Source organism: Condylostylus longicornis, unplaced genomic scaffold, assembly GCF_029603195.1.
Source record: "Condylostylus longicornis isolate FDR11 unplaced genomic scaffold, ASM2960319v2 ptg000010l, whole genome shotgun sequence".
Lineage (NCBI taxonomy): Eukaryota > Metazoa > Arthropoda > Insecta > Diptera > Dolichopodidae > Condylostylus > Condylostylus longicornis.
Window position 1 is genome coordinate 24,623,278 of NW_026577979.1, and position 14,674 is coordinate 24,637,951.

Genomic DNA, 14,674 nt, shown 5'->3' on the forward strand with positions numbered 1-14,674 from the left:
GATAGTAAGTTTTTAATATTTTTTTCAAATAAAAATAGAGATAAAATTTTGAAGTTTATATAAAATTTGTATTTAACAAATAATATTTGATTGTATTTTAGGTATTATTTTCTAATTCCCTCTTTAAATTTTTTCTTTAATATGTATTTATATCAATATTTAATAATTATCTTTCATTAATTATATTTTCAACTTGACACCACAGTTACTTCCCATATCTTGAGTTAACTTACCCTATGAGAAAAAAAAGCTGTTCACTTAAAAAAAATGAAATGCTTTCAATAACATATAAAACGTTGAAGGCGAAGGTTGTGCTTGTTGTTTTTCCGCTTTTTTTAGAATTTTAAAATAATTACCAATGAAAATATTAATATATTTTTTTGATTTTTCAAATATATTTTCTGAATTTTACCTGTTTTATAATAAGTGTGAATTTATTTTAATATTTCTTCTCAAAAAATAGCCACCTCGATTTAAAAAAACCCAATAAAATAAGGTCGTGCTTTCAAGTTTCTCTCTGAGCATTGGGACTTGTTAGATAAAAAGACATTATTTAAAGTTTTGTAAAGTAAAATTTAGTGTTTTCAAAACTTTTCAACTCTTACAGCTGTCGAAACAAATGTTTCTTGGTTATGTCAGGTTTTATTTTTGAAAAGAATTTCATCAATAATAATTTTTCTATATAAAATAACAAATTTTTTCAATTAAAAATAAAATAAAATAACCAAAATGGTTTTTTCTAGGTTTCACACTTTTATGATCCAAAATCAAAATTTTCGGTTTTTGGTAAAAAATATTTGTTTATGTTTAATTAATACTTTGAAATTTGAAGTTTATCGTCTATTTATATAGTTTTTAAAAGTTTACTGTCTGGTTTATGTTTTTTTAAGAATTTTTTTTCTTTTTGAGAGAAATTTTATCATTGTTTCTTTTTTTAATGTTTTTGCAATTTTATCCCAGAGACAGACCTATAGTTTTATATTTTTCATTGTAATTTTTGAGTGAGAATTCCTTAGTGTCACGTTTTTCCTACAATGTACATATACAAAATTTAATCGTTAAGCCCTACCATGAATTATAAATCAGCACTGACAGCACCATTTTTCGGGAAGAGTTTAAAACGATCCTTCCCTTTAAAATGCTTGGTACGTGTGATTATTTCTTTTGTAAACTTTTGATATTTTAACTACTTCTTTTGCGAGCAGCAACTTTTCAGGATATGACACAAGCTTTCGACAGAGTATGGTACACAGGCTTAATCAACAAAATTAATTTTTTACCATCATCGTACTTTTTAGGGTAAAAATTAAAGATCAATACTCTGAATTAATAAAAATAATGGTAGGTATACCACAGGGAAATATCCTGGGACCGTTCTTGTACCTACTTAATGTCTTTGTATCTAGCAAGGCTATTTTTTGAGAAAAAGGTTTTTTAAATGGAAGTGCCTATTTTTTGAGAAGAAATAAAAAAATAAATTCACACTTATTAGAAAATAGGTAAAATTCCGAAAATATATTTAAAAAATCAATTAAATTTATTAATATTTTCATTGACAATTATTTTAAAATTCTAAAAATACATACAAAAAAAGCGGAAAAACAACAAGCAAAACCTTTATCTTCAACATTTTATATGGTACTGAAAGCATTTCATTATTTTTAAGTGAACAGCTTTTTTTTCTCATAGGGTAAGTTAACTCGAGATATGAGAAGAAACTGTAGTGTCAAGTTGAAAATATAATTAATGAAAGGATAATTATTAAATATTGGTATTTATTATATATTGGGGATTAGAAAATAATATCTAAAATAGAATTAAATATTATTTTATTAATACAAATTTTATATACACTTCAAAATTTTACTTCTATTTTTATTTGAAAAAAATTTTTACCAAACTAAAAAATATTTAAAAGGTTTTGGAAGAGACAATCAATTATTTTTATGACCGGATTTGAATATTTTTTTATTTTTGAAATAAATAGTATTTCAGCAAATGATTCAAAAATTCCGATTCTAAAATGACAGGTAGTAGATACTTATTTAAATTTTTTTCCGTTTTCGTTTAAGACAGGCCACTCATAGACAGGGCCATTTTATAAATATTTAATGTATATTTTATTATCATCTTGTTTACCTGGTAATAAAATTTGAAAGAAAAGCACAAATAAATTTTGGATCCGCTCAATATAACAAGCTTGAACTAGTTTTAAAGCAATTATTTACAAAAAAAAAAATGGAAGTAGGTAATATGAAAGAAGAGCACAAATAAATTTTGGAACCGCTCAATATAACATGTTTGAACTAGTTCTAAAGTAATTATTTACAAAAAAAAAGAAATAGGTACATATATATTTATTTTTAATGCCTGAAAAATTAATTGAAGTTATTTGAAACAATTTTATAAATATAAATTAACGAAATGAGATAACTTAAATTGTTGAAATGTATCAAGCTATATTACTTTCATTACATTTTTGTTAGCCGAAATTACTCAACTTACCTTATTAAGAAATACGAAATGAGCGAGTACATGAAAAATCATACATCCTTGCTCATTAACATTTGAAACCATACTGAAATATCAATTTGAAAAATTTTTTTCATTTTTTCTTTCCTCCTACCTTCCTTCCTTTTTCCTTCAATAGAATTTAAATGGGAAGCTTTTTAAAAAATGTGTATAATATCCTGAGATTTTTTGAAATATTAAACTAATGTCTTTATATCTAACAAGAAGAATAAAATATGAAAGAAGTGCACAACAAAATTTTTGAAGCACTCAATATAACATGTTTGAAATAGTTTTAAAATAATTATTTAAAAAACAAATTATTGGAAGTAGGTACATACATATTTATTTTTAATAACTTAAAAACTAACTGAAAATATTTGAAACAATTTAATGAGTAATGTATAAAAAACCGAAATGAGATAATTCAAATTGTTGAAATTATATTATATAAAATTAAAATATAATATTATTTATTTAAATTATTTTATATTATATTACTTTTATTAACATTTTTGTTAGCCGACACTACTCAACTTACCTTATTGGGAAATACAAAATGTGCATAAAATATCATACATCCTTCCTCATTAACATTTGAAACCATACTGAAATAGGAATTTCAAATTTTTTTCATTTTTTCTTTCCTCCTTGGAAAAATGGGAAGCTTTTTAAAAAATGTGTATAATATCCTGAGATTTTTTAAAATATTAAACTCTTTTTTACGTAAAACAAAGAAAAAAATAATAAGAAATATGACACGATTAGTAGCATTTAAAAAAAAAACAGGAACGAAGCCAAAAATTCGTAATATTTCGTAAAAAAAATTGAGTATTGGGACTTGTTGGATATAAAGACATTAATTAAACTAATATCCGTATATCTAACAAGTCCCAATGCGCAGAGGGAAACTTGAAAGCACGACCTTATTTTATATGGGTTTTTTTAAATCGAAGTGGCTATTTTTTGAGAAGAAATATTAAAATAAATTCACACTTATCATAAAGCAGGTAAAATTTAGAAAATATATTTAAAAAATCAAAAAAATATATTAATATTTTCATTGATAATTATTTTAAAATTTAAAAAAAAGCGGAAAAACAACAAGCACAACCTTCGCCTTCAACTTTAATATACAAAAATGGAGAATTCTGATTTAAAAGCACATAAAAAGTGAGATGAGGAACCGAGACACGATCGGACTGTACCCCTTTTCGGAAATATCACTTGCGAAAAAATTGGAAAGGGTCATAAGTTCGCCATAATAGTTTGCAGTTGTAGTTGCAAATGTCTTACTTTGCTTGTCTTTAGCTTTGCATCTTAAATAAAATTAATTGTCAAAAATAGCAGATAGCGCAGATTAAAGAAATTACTGAAAAATATTAAAATAGGATAGCACAGATTTTACATCCTTTTTTTGATTTGCGTAACCTTATCTTTATTCGTCAATGGTTTTTCACATGTTATTGCAAATTATGTGATTTCTGAAATTGTCAGTTTTTGTATTACACCAAATGATTAATCATCAATCTGACGAGTCGCATACACTTAGTCCGGATCGCTTTCTTCAAAACCTTTCTACAATATTTGCTACCTCTTGCAAAAAATGTTAAAAAAAGTGTTACATTATTATAAACATTAATAATTAGCTTATTTTTACTATACATTTACAATTTTAGCTTTTTATTATCACTCATTTCATTATGAAAGAGCAAAAAAAGAGTAGATAAGCTATGAGAGTTCTGGACCAGTTTTCCCATAAGAAATGTACAGGAGCCAAAAAAAGAGTAGATAAGCTATGAGACTTCTGGACCAGTTTTCACATAAGAAATGTACAGGAGGCAAAAAAAGTACTTTTTAAGTGTTGTCGTTGTAGGTGAATGAAAAGAAGGACGGTGTTTGAAAACTTTCGCCAGCGTAAATGTGTGATCAATGTTGTCGTTGTAGCGTGTGTTTGTGTATCAATTACATTCAATGCTTAATATCAGTCTAAAAATAAAAAAAGCAACGAAAACAAAAACAAATAAAAAAATATGATTTAGTTATCAAGCTCGCTAATACGTATATCTGATTAATGTGTAATTTGTAATATATACAAAGTAGTTTGTTTATCAGTAAAAATTAGACTGATTTTATATGAACAGAAAATGAATATATGTATGAATATATAGATTTGTGTATATTAGCGAATATTGGTCGCTAATATATGGGAGCTTCTCCCATACTATGTATGTTTTTTTCAAATTTCATTTCCATTTGAACTTTTGCTTTGGATTAATGTTATGCAACTAATATTATTACAATTTGTTTAACTCTAATATACATACATATACATACATATATGTGTTATAGAAAGTAGATAGTTTGATTAAAGAAGAATGATAAGGAAAGAAGAAGAGGAGAAAGGAGGATGAAAAAGAAAATAGATGTCAAATAGTTTTGTTGACGTTTTTAATCCTTTTCAAATGAATTTTCAAAATATTTTTGAACCCATTTAGACGAACCAACCTCCATTCCCCCTTCCTACTCTCTCCTGCGTCTCTGTCGACTACCATCCCCTTCCTTAAAGGTATAAGAGTATAAAAATAAACAAAATATGTACATAAAAAGTAAATCACAATACTGTTTCTATTCTATATTCTCTGAATTACAATTAATTATTTTTATAAGGTCTAAGCTTAACTTAAAATGTAATTTCTTTATTAGAGTTTTATGCATATTCATATTTTGTTTTTATTATGTATGTATATATCAGACCCTCAAAACGCCTTGGATATTCAAGTAATTTTATTGGTCTTGTACATACATAATATGTTTATTAATTATAATTTTTCCTAAGTTATTTATATGGTTTAATTTATTGATTTTTTTCTGAAATGTTAAAAAAGTTAAGCAGACTGTACAATACATTTAAGAATTCAAACACAATAAATAAAGACAAAATCTCAATAGAGTATGTATAATGTAAATAATATTATGTTTGAAACGGACGATGCCCAAGATCGTTGATCTTAATTTTTATTTGTATCTTTCCTTCCGAAATTTACAATATATGTAAGTTTTTTAATTCATCCAAACCTTTATTAATCACTAAGAACAGTAAAAATTATTCGGAAAAAATTTATTCGGACGGCATGTGATGTTTTTCGATGCAAAAAGCTTTCTAAGTGATACAAATAATAGATAAGCATATGTATGTACATACATACTTTTAATATCAAAAAGCATTATTCATAATTATAATCAAAGTATATCTACTAATAAGTAATTCGACTCGTTCCATTCCGTTAGTTTTCGTTTGCATTTTGCTTCCAAATTCTTGAAATATTCCATTTTTTTTTAGAAATAGATGGTAATAAGAGTTGTGTAGGCAAGAAAGAAACAAAGTATTGTAAACAAACGAGTGTATCAAAAACATTGAACTAAAATATTATACGTCTTTTTAAAATATATTTTTATTATTTTTCATATAAATTATAATAATTTTTTAAACACTTTTTTTCTTCTTCGCTTTTATAATATAATACACATTTTTTGCCACCTTATACTGGAATGAATTACAGAAATTATTGTGTCGCTTTTAAAATTCTTAATATTTTTCCCTATACTTTATATAGGAACAAATAATAAAGTGTCGCCTTTCAAAATTACATTATAAAAAAACAGGTTGACATCTATTGCGTACTCTTTCCCTTTCCCAAAAATTCTTATGTGTATAAAAATGAAAATAAGAAGGTATACTGCTTAACTCTTTTAACTAAGGAAATTTTTTGTGTACAAATATTGGTGAGTGATTGCATTAGTGTGATGTAAACGGAGAGTCGAACTACTTGTTAGTAGATATACTTTGATTATAATATTTCAGTATAATTATGAAAAAGCTTCACATACTACATGAACACATGATTCTGGGTTTTGAGAATTAAAATTATTTTTTATCAAATTTTACACTGATCTCATTGAGAAATATGAACACAAAATAAATTATAAGCATGAAATAAATACCTTTGAATTTCAATAGAATATAAGCTATCATGTTTCTATATGTTTGAAAGGCTCTGGTTAAGTCAGTTTTCGTGCGGCGAATTGTAAATTCTACTAAAGTAGAATCGTAAGAAGATTGGAAATCAGTTAATTTAGCTAATTTATGCATAGTCATATACATATGAATCATGTATGCATGTATTTATGTATGTATGTACATCAACTATAGATCAAAATATTTAGATTGTAATTTAATTTTTTTTTTTTTTTTTTTTTTTTTTTCCTTTGTTCACTCCTAGAAGGAGCATAGGACTAGTTTAATAGCGTCATAGGGTTTAACTAGGTAGGTGACTAGCCTGCCGTAGTTTTTATTTATATATTAATTATTTGAGGCTATTAATATTTACTATTTATTTTTCTTAGTTTTTTTTTTAATATCGAATATTAGGAATATTTGAAAATTACTTGTATAATATTTTTTTATTAGTATTGTATATTAAGTTATAATAATATTGAATATAATTTTTATAGTGACCTGACCGGGGTTTGAACCCGAGACCCTTCGGTTAAAGGACCGGTGCCATAACCACTGCACCAATGGTCAGATTTAATTAATAAGTAATTTATATTATTTATGTACATGTGTATGTGTATAACATGTGTATAATATTTTATGAAATTTCAGTTTTATGAATGTCTTTTTGTATGTTCCTACATATGCTTTATATATGTATTTTTGTGTGTAACGATTTTTAAGATAGAATAAAAATACTGATATACCATCAAATAATCAAACAATTGTCGCCATACAAAAAAAAATTTGTTAGTTAGTTAGACTATAAATATGTAGGTATATATGTACATACATTATGTCAACAACTGATTGATAACCACTAACGGCTTCATCAACAACCAATCAGCAACCAATCAGGAGCCGATTAGCAACAGATCAGCAACCGATCAGTACACGATCAGTAGCCGATCAGCAACCGTTCAGCATCTGATCAGTTATCGACCTCTTCATTCCCCTCTCCCAAATTTCCGTTATTAATTATTTTCTAATTGCTCCAGAATTGATTTTTTCTACATTCTAGCGATTGACTCAAAGGAAAAAGTATCTTTATATAATTTGAGTAAAGAATAAATCTTAAAAAATGTCAAAACAAATTACGGATATCTTTTGATTTTTATAATTTTATTTATTTTTATAATACAACATTATTACAATTTTTCATTAATGGTAAAATTATTTAAGTATTGCTAGTAGTGCATATTACAATACACAACTATATAGACTTACTAAAATTAACATAACATGTTCACAAATTAAAGTTGTAGTACAGCGTTTTTTTAACACTTATAATATACATAATTAAATATATAATATACAATTAAAAGTTATAAAAATATTAAACCATATAATAATTTTTATTCTATTTCCACAATACTATAATGACCCCACGGAATTGTTTCAAAACTATTATTTATTAAATATCTTTTATCATCATGAGGACTAAGAGATACTTTTGCTTGTACAACTCAATTTACGTTATTTTTCTGATAAAATAATATTTTGATTAATCTTTTTTTTCAAATTATTTCTTAAACAATCTAAGTAATCATCAAACGTTATTTGATTTTTTACAACGTTTTGTTTGATTCCTTTTACTTTTTTTAAATTTTATTTCCTTTTACTTGAATGGCGTACATTTTAGATCTTAGCCCTACAAACTCATACAGGAATATCCAATTTATTATCTATCGGATAGTCACTGGTATCGAAGTGCAAGTAGCAATCTCTTCGTATAATTTCATACAAATCGCGACTATTAATTTCATATATTAACGAATCCGTGTCAGTATAGCGAATAGTGCAGTTTTTATTAAATTGTGGAAGCATATAATCACAATCAAAATCATAAAATGTTGTTTTTGCTAAGTCTAAAATCAACATACCTACATATGTATATTAGTTTATTAAAGAAAATTTCAGTTTTGTTTAATTCTATAGCAACAAGTTTTTCATTAAATATGGTTGAAATCTTAAACTCTGGTTTGGAAATCAAAGCTCCTGTCTTCCACACCACTTTGTAACTAAGTTTACTGTACTATGCTTACGAACATTTTCCATAGTTTTACCGAAAACCGCATTGTTCATTAATTTAGAAAGATTTTTTTCAAAATCATTTCTTCCTTGTATTCGAAGCTTCGTATTCAAATCGATGTACGACTTGAGCCATGGTGATTGTTTGAATTGTAGTATTCTATGAATCTTGGAAACTTTTAACCCGATTTTAATTGCTTGCTTTAAATTCCTGTAATTAATTATATATCTTGATTTATTGTTTAAAGTAGCAGGCAATTTCTTTTGCTTTGAATGAGGGGCACAAATATGTTCTGGGCAAATTGGTAAGTCTTTGTGTAAAATATAAATTTCTTGCGGATATTCCAAATCGACTTCTAAAAAACAGCCTATTTGAGAATTCTCAATAATAGACTCAACTTTAAAATTTGCGACATTACTACACCATTTGAACCCACCCTCTGGAAGAAACTGTGACATTGCCCATTCATATTGATTATTAACGTCGTTGTACATTAAGTATTTTGAAGGTAGCAAGGCGTTAAAATTAGACATATATCTGTTATTAGCTTTAGAATAGCGTTTTGTATATTGACTTAATCCGCCACGTATACCTCGTTCAACAAACATAACTATATCGATGTCAGTAAGAAGTTCTAAGGTAATATTTGAATATTTGAGCATGCAGTCCCAAGTATATCCGGGCAGTGTATAATAATGGGCTGGATCTAACCCATACATTTAATGGCAACTTAGACGAAATGGTTCGAAGGTGTCCATTAGGAGAAGTATATCGGTTTTGAGATATAAATCGGAGTATTCTCCTAAATTTTTTATTTTTGGTGTTTGCCACGCTTTTGGGCATATGTTTAATCATTCTCAGTTATGCCAGAATCGTTTAATTGATTATAAAATTCATCAATCGAAGGGAGTCGATTTCCTAAAAATCTATCGAAATTTTATAAAAATCTATCGAATTGGAATTGAGTTTAAGTATGATGCAAGAGTACATATATAAACAACTCATAAAGCGATAAGAATCTAAAAATCGAAATTTAATTCGAAAATCTTCTATATGTTTCGTGAAAGATATATGTATATCGTTCCTTGTTTATTGGTAATAAATCCAATCTTCCTTGTGAATCAGTTGCTAAATTTTTTATTATAAAGTATGAATCATAACCACTTAAATTATGGAAGACAATGGAAATTGTATGACTATCTTAAAAATTTAAGTTACACCCCTCATATGTTGGACCCGGAAATTTACCCTTAAAATGACAGTGATCCCTTACTTTTTGATCACAATAATCAAATTCGCCTTCACAAATGTGGAAAATTTTTGCTGATTCAAAGTCTTTGTTTTGTTCGTTGGTCAATTTATCCATAGGTAATGGGCAAAGTAATGCAGTTTCCACATTCTCAGCAAATTTTTCAAATTCTTTAACAAACCGAATAACACAATCGGGGCCGCGAACTAATTTATAAAACGACAAAGTGGAGTCATATTCACATTTCACATAATAACCTATGCTACAAGGAACATGCTCTTGGTATTTTTTACTATTATCGCTCACTTATTTAAGTAAACATTCCAAATCTGCATATACTACAAACGGTGTTTTTATTTTATTCTTAAAATTTTTAAATTTGGGGTATTTTTGTTCTTCTCTTGGTAGTCTTACCTTACAATTATTGAGAGTGACCTAATCCTTAAAATGCGTCATTAAATTAGTTTCAAGATTAAAATAATGAAGACACCTATCATAAAAATGTTTTTTACCATTATGCTTAGAAAGCTGTGAAGAAATAAGTCTCGATAAATCTCGCACCTTTTTTAAATTTTTTTTTGTTTTTTTTTTTGCCAGAAAGACACTGTCAGACGAAAAGCAGTAGTGTGGAACTTTAATCCCCAAAAAAACACCCTCCTCAAAATAAATTATAAAACTAGTCGGAAACGACTAATCCATCAATTAAACCATCAATTTCAGTTCAACTTTTTTGATCATTCACCAGTTTTTGATCTGGAACAATTGTTCCAGATAAAAACATTAAACTAACTCGAAAGGTCTCGTACGTTCAAGTCTCCTAACAAAGTTTTGATTGTTAACCAATCGAGCCGCCTCGATATTGACATGATTGGATAAATGCATTTTACGATTGATGGTTGCTTTTTAATTTCATCTGTGACACTTAAGATCGTGAGATCTCTGTGTATGTCGACATTACGCACATACCAGGGCGCGTTTACAATGTCTCGTAATACCTTATTTTGAAATCTTTGAATAGATTGAATATGAGTCTGCGCAGCGCAGCCCCATAAATGAATACCGTAAGCCCAGACAGGCTGAAATATTTGATTATATATCAAAACTTTGTTGTATATTGATAACGAAGAACGCCTTCCTTTGGGAATAATAAGCCATTTAAACTTCCTGTATTCTTCCTCGAGTTGAGCTCTCTTTTTCTTTATGTGCTCCTTCCATCTGAGCTTTGCGTCCAATGTGATTCCCAAGTACTTCGCCGTGTTTGCGAACGGAATTAAGACGCCATTTATCCGAACCGAAAATGAATTGTCAATTTTCCTATTAGTGAAATTCACGTGTACTGATGTCATCTCGTTAAGTTTTATATTCCTTATGTTACTTTATGCCGCACTTTGAATAATTTTAGTAAAATTTTCGGCCTCCTCATCTATCTGCTGGGTTGTTTTTATTCTTTTCCTTATAGATCAATCTCTAAACGAAATCTTGACCAATCTTTGACAATTCTTCCATTTATCAGCAAAGGTTACGCTTTTTTCATTACAATATTTTTGTTAAGTTTAAGAGTAACCACCGAATGATCGGAGTTCAGATCATAATTATGTACCACAATGAAGTGGTACATATTTATGACCGCTTTGTTGTAAAGAAATCTATTAAATCTGGACACTTATTAACATCGGTTGGTCAATACGTTGGCTTCGCAGTAGACTGAAAAAGGCACCCCGAGCCGCCAATTGCTGTCCTCAGTTCTCTTCCTCTAGTTGAAGTATGTCTCGAACCCCAATCAGTGTATCGTTATTTTAAATCTGGGGTGACAATACAATGCAGCCACTCTAAATTTTTGCTTAATAGAAGTGATCTGAACCGCCGTCATTTGCATTCCCTTGGCTTGCGTTTACTGCAGATCACAATGTACTTCATTTTCTTTTATTATTATCACTAGTCGTTGCTTTATTGCTTGTGCCACTGTCATCGGATTTCGTTTGGAGAACGATCTTGTATGTTACATCTTTAGGCACTATTCTCGAACTGAATTGCCTGGGTGGCCGGTCACAATTCTTCTTCAAATTGTTGTTATTGTTATTCCTACGTTTTTGCAGTTCCTTAGCTACAAAGCATCCCCTATAGCATGCGGGGTGGGCCTCCAAACAATTGAAGCACTTTGCTGCAGTACTCCTTGGCTTACTACAATTTGCGGTTAAGTGCTTGCCTGCACATTTAACACAATTTGGTTCACTCTGGCAAAATTTTTGTGTATGGCCACACCTTTGACACCTTTTATACTGCGGAATGGTCCTATCCTTTCAAAATGCCTCTATCCTAACTTTCATCCTGTTTATGTGATCGATTTCATAAACTTTTTTCATCTCCTCGTCATTTGAGAACGTTAACAAAAAGTGGTAGAGGTATCATAATGTTTTTCCCATTCTCTTTTATTTTTTTAATTTTATTGGTTACATCTAAAATCTTGCAACCCCTAGAGCTTAAGTCTTTTTTTATGTCTTTCGGTTTACAATTGGGGTGAAGATTTTTTACCATGACTTTAATTGGTCTGGTCTGTTTGTTTTCATAGATATGCCATTCTAGTGCAGATCCATTCATGGTCCTGGTAAAATTCCTATAATCCATTTCGGAATTTACAATGAGCTTAAATTGATTGTTGTTCACAATTTTAACCTTATAATTGATCTTCTTATTTTGAAATGTCCTTATTTACTGGAGGCGGCCTAGAGCTTTCGTGACATCACCTCGACTTTTAGAATCAAGAACATCCGCTTACTCAGCGTTGATCGTCACCTGGACCACTTCCGGAGATGATTCCGCTTTTCTTTTTTTATTGGACCTCTTTTGCTTTAGTATCCAATCTGTTTCTCTAGCGAGTTCTTCCTCATCTGTTGAGTAGGCGTCTAAGATTGCTCTCACCTGCTTTGCTTGTGGTGTAACGTCTTTTTCTTTATGACTACTATCATTAGACTTATTTCCTTTAATTTTCCCATGTTTTTCTTTCTTTAGCTTCTCATTCTCAGCCCTCAGTTGAAGAACCTCGTCTTTCAAAGCCTCACAGAGCTGTTCTAGTTGGTTAACCCTTTTATGTATGTCAGCATTCTGATCATTACTTTTTTTGGCTTGAGCTTTACTTATGTTTATTTCCTTCTTGGTTTGTGGAGCTTGAGTGTGCGGTAGTCCACGTTCTATAGTTTTATTCTTTTCTAAAATCCGTACATCAGATGTAGGTGGTGAACGCCGCGTTTTCATGTTCCTCCTGAACGGATCAATCAAATGCAATAAATGGCTTTCCCCAGAATCCGCAGAGTCGACCTCCGAAGAGAGTGGATTCTTCAATGTAGTTGGATTACAACCTCGGGTATTAAACCCTTTTGTTTTCTCCATTGCAATGATTAATGTTTGCATTTCATACCTCCTGCCAGGTTTCAAAAATTGCCGTCCCTCAGAGATCAGACGCAGACCAGAGAGCCGCCTATTCTAGGTCAGACGCTTCTGGATTTACCGGATTTATTTTCTCTCGTCAACCTTACTAAGTAAGTTTCCCAGGAGACACTCGGCAGAAAACTATGTTACCTACCTTCTGAGAGGTGAGAGTCGGATTTGTTGGCAGAGGTGATGTTTCCAGAGGGCTTTTCCTAGAATTTACAGTTTCGCATGTTAGGAAAATGTGAAACCGACCAGGGCAAATGCCAACCTTTGTCTCCATTTTTTTAAAATGTACACATTTATGGAAATGTCATTTTGATTTTCAAATTTTGGAATTTGGCCAATGGTCATAATAAATTGTATCCCCACCAAATTCGTAAGGTTTGTAAAATGAGGATATTGCGTTACACGAACAGAATGTTGACGTAAAGCCAACGTCAAGTTATGAAATATAGGAGCTCCGTATGAATAAGAAAATAAGGAAAATAAAAAGTGAATCATAGTACTGTGTTTATTCTGCGGTCAGCGTAAAACTTACTTTTATAATTCCATATTTTCTTTTGTTTCAATTGAATGTTTAAATAGTCGCATAGAAGTATAAGAATAAAAATAATGAAAAAATTATAATTGCAGTAGTACACAAAAACTTTGCATGTACTACAAAAGAGTAATAGATGATATGTACATACATACATATACATACTATATGTGCCTGCTAAAATGCAGGCTAATTATAGAAAAATTAAGTTTTTGTTCATATATATATGAATCTTAATTAGTCTGTCGTTAGAATGTAGAAAAAATCAATTCTGGAGCAATTAGTGAGAGGGGAATGGGAGGAGGGAGGACGGAGGAGAGTGGTATGCAGAGGTCGATGACTAATCAGATGCTGAACGGTTACTGATCGGCTACTGATCGTGTACTGATCGGTTGCTGACCTGTTGCTAATCGGTCCCTGATTGGTTGCTGATTGGTTGTTGATGAAGTTGTTAGTGGTTATCAATTGTTACTAAATAGTCAATGTTGTTGAAATAATGTGTGTATATACGTACATATTTATAAATTAACTAACAAATTTTTTTTTGTATAGCGACAATTGTTCGATTATTTGATGGTACATCAGTATTTTTATTCTATCTTAAAAATCGTTATACACAAAAATACATATTATGTATAATCATATGTATAAGATTATACATACGAGTATAATAGCTAAATTAACTGATTTCCAATCTTCTTACGATTCTGCTTTAGTAGAATTTACAATTCGCCGCACGAAAACTGCGTTAACTATAAATTGCTTAACCAGAGCCTTTCAAACATAAAGAAACATGATAGCTTATATTCTATTTAAGTTCAAAGGTTTTTATTCATCTTTTTTAACGATTATAAAATT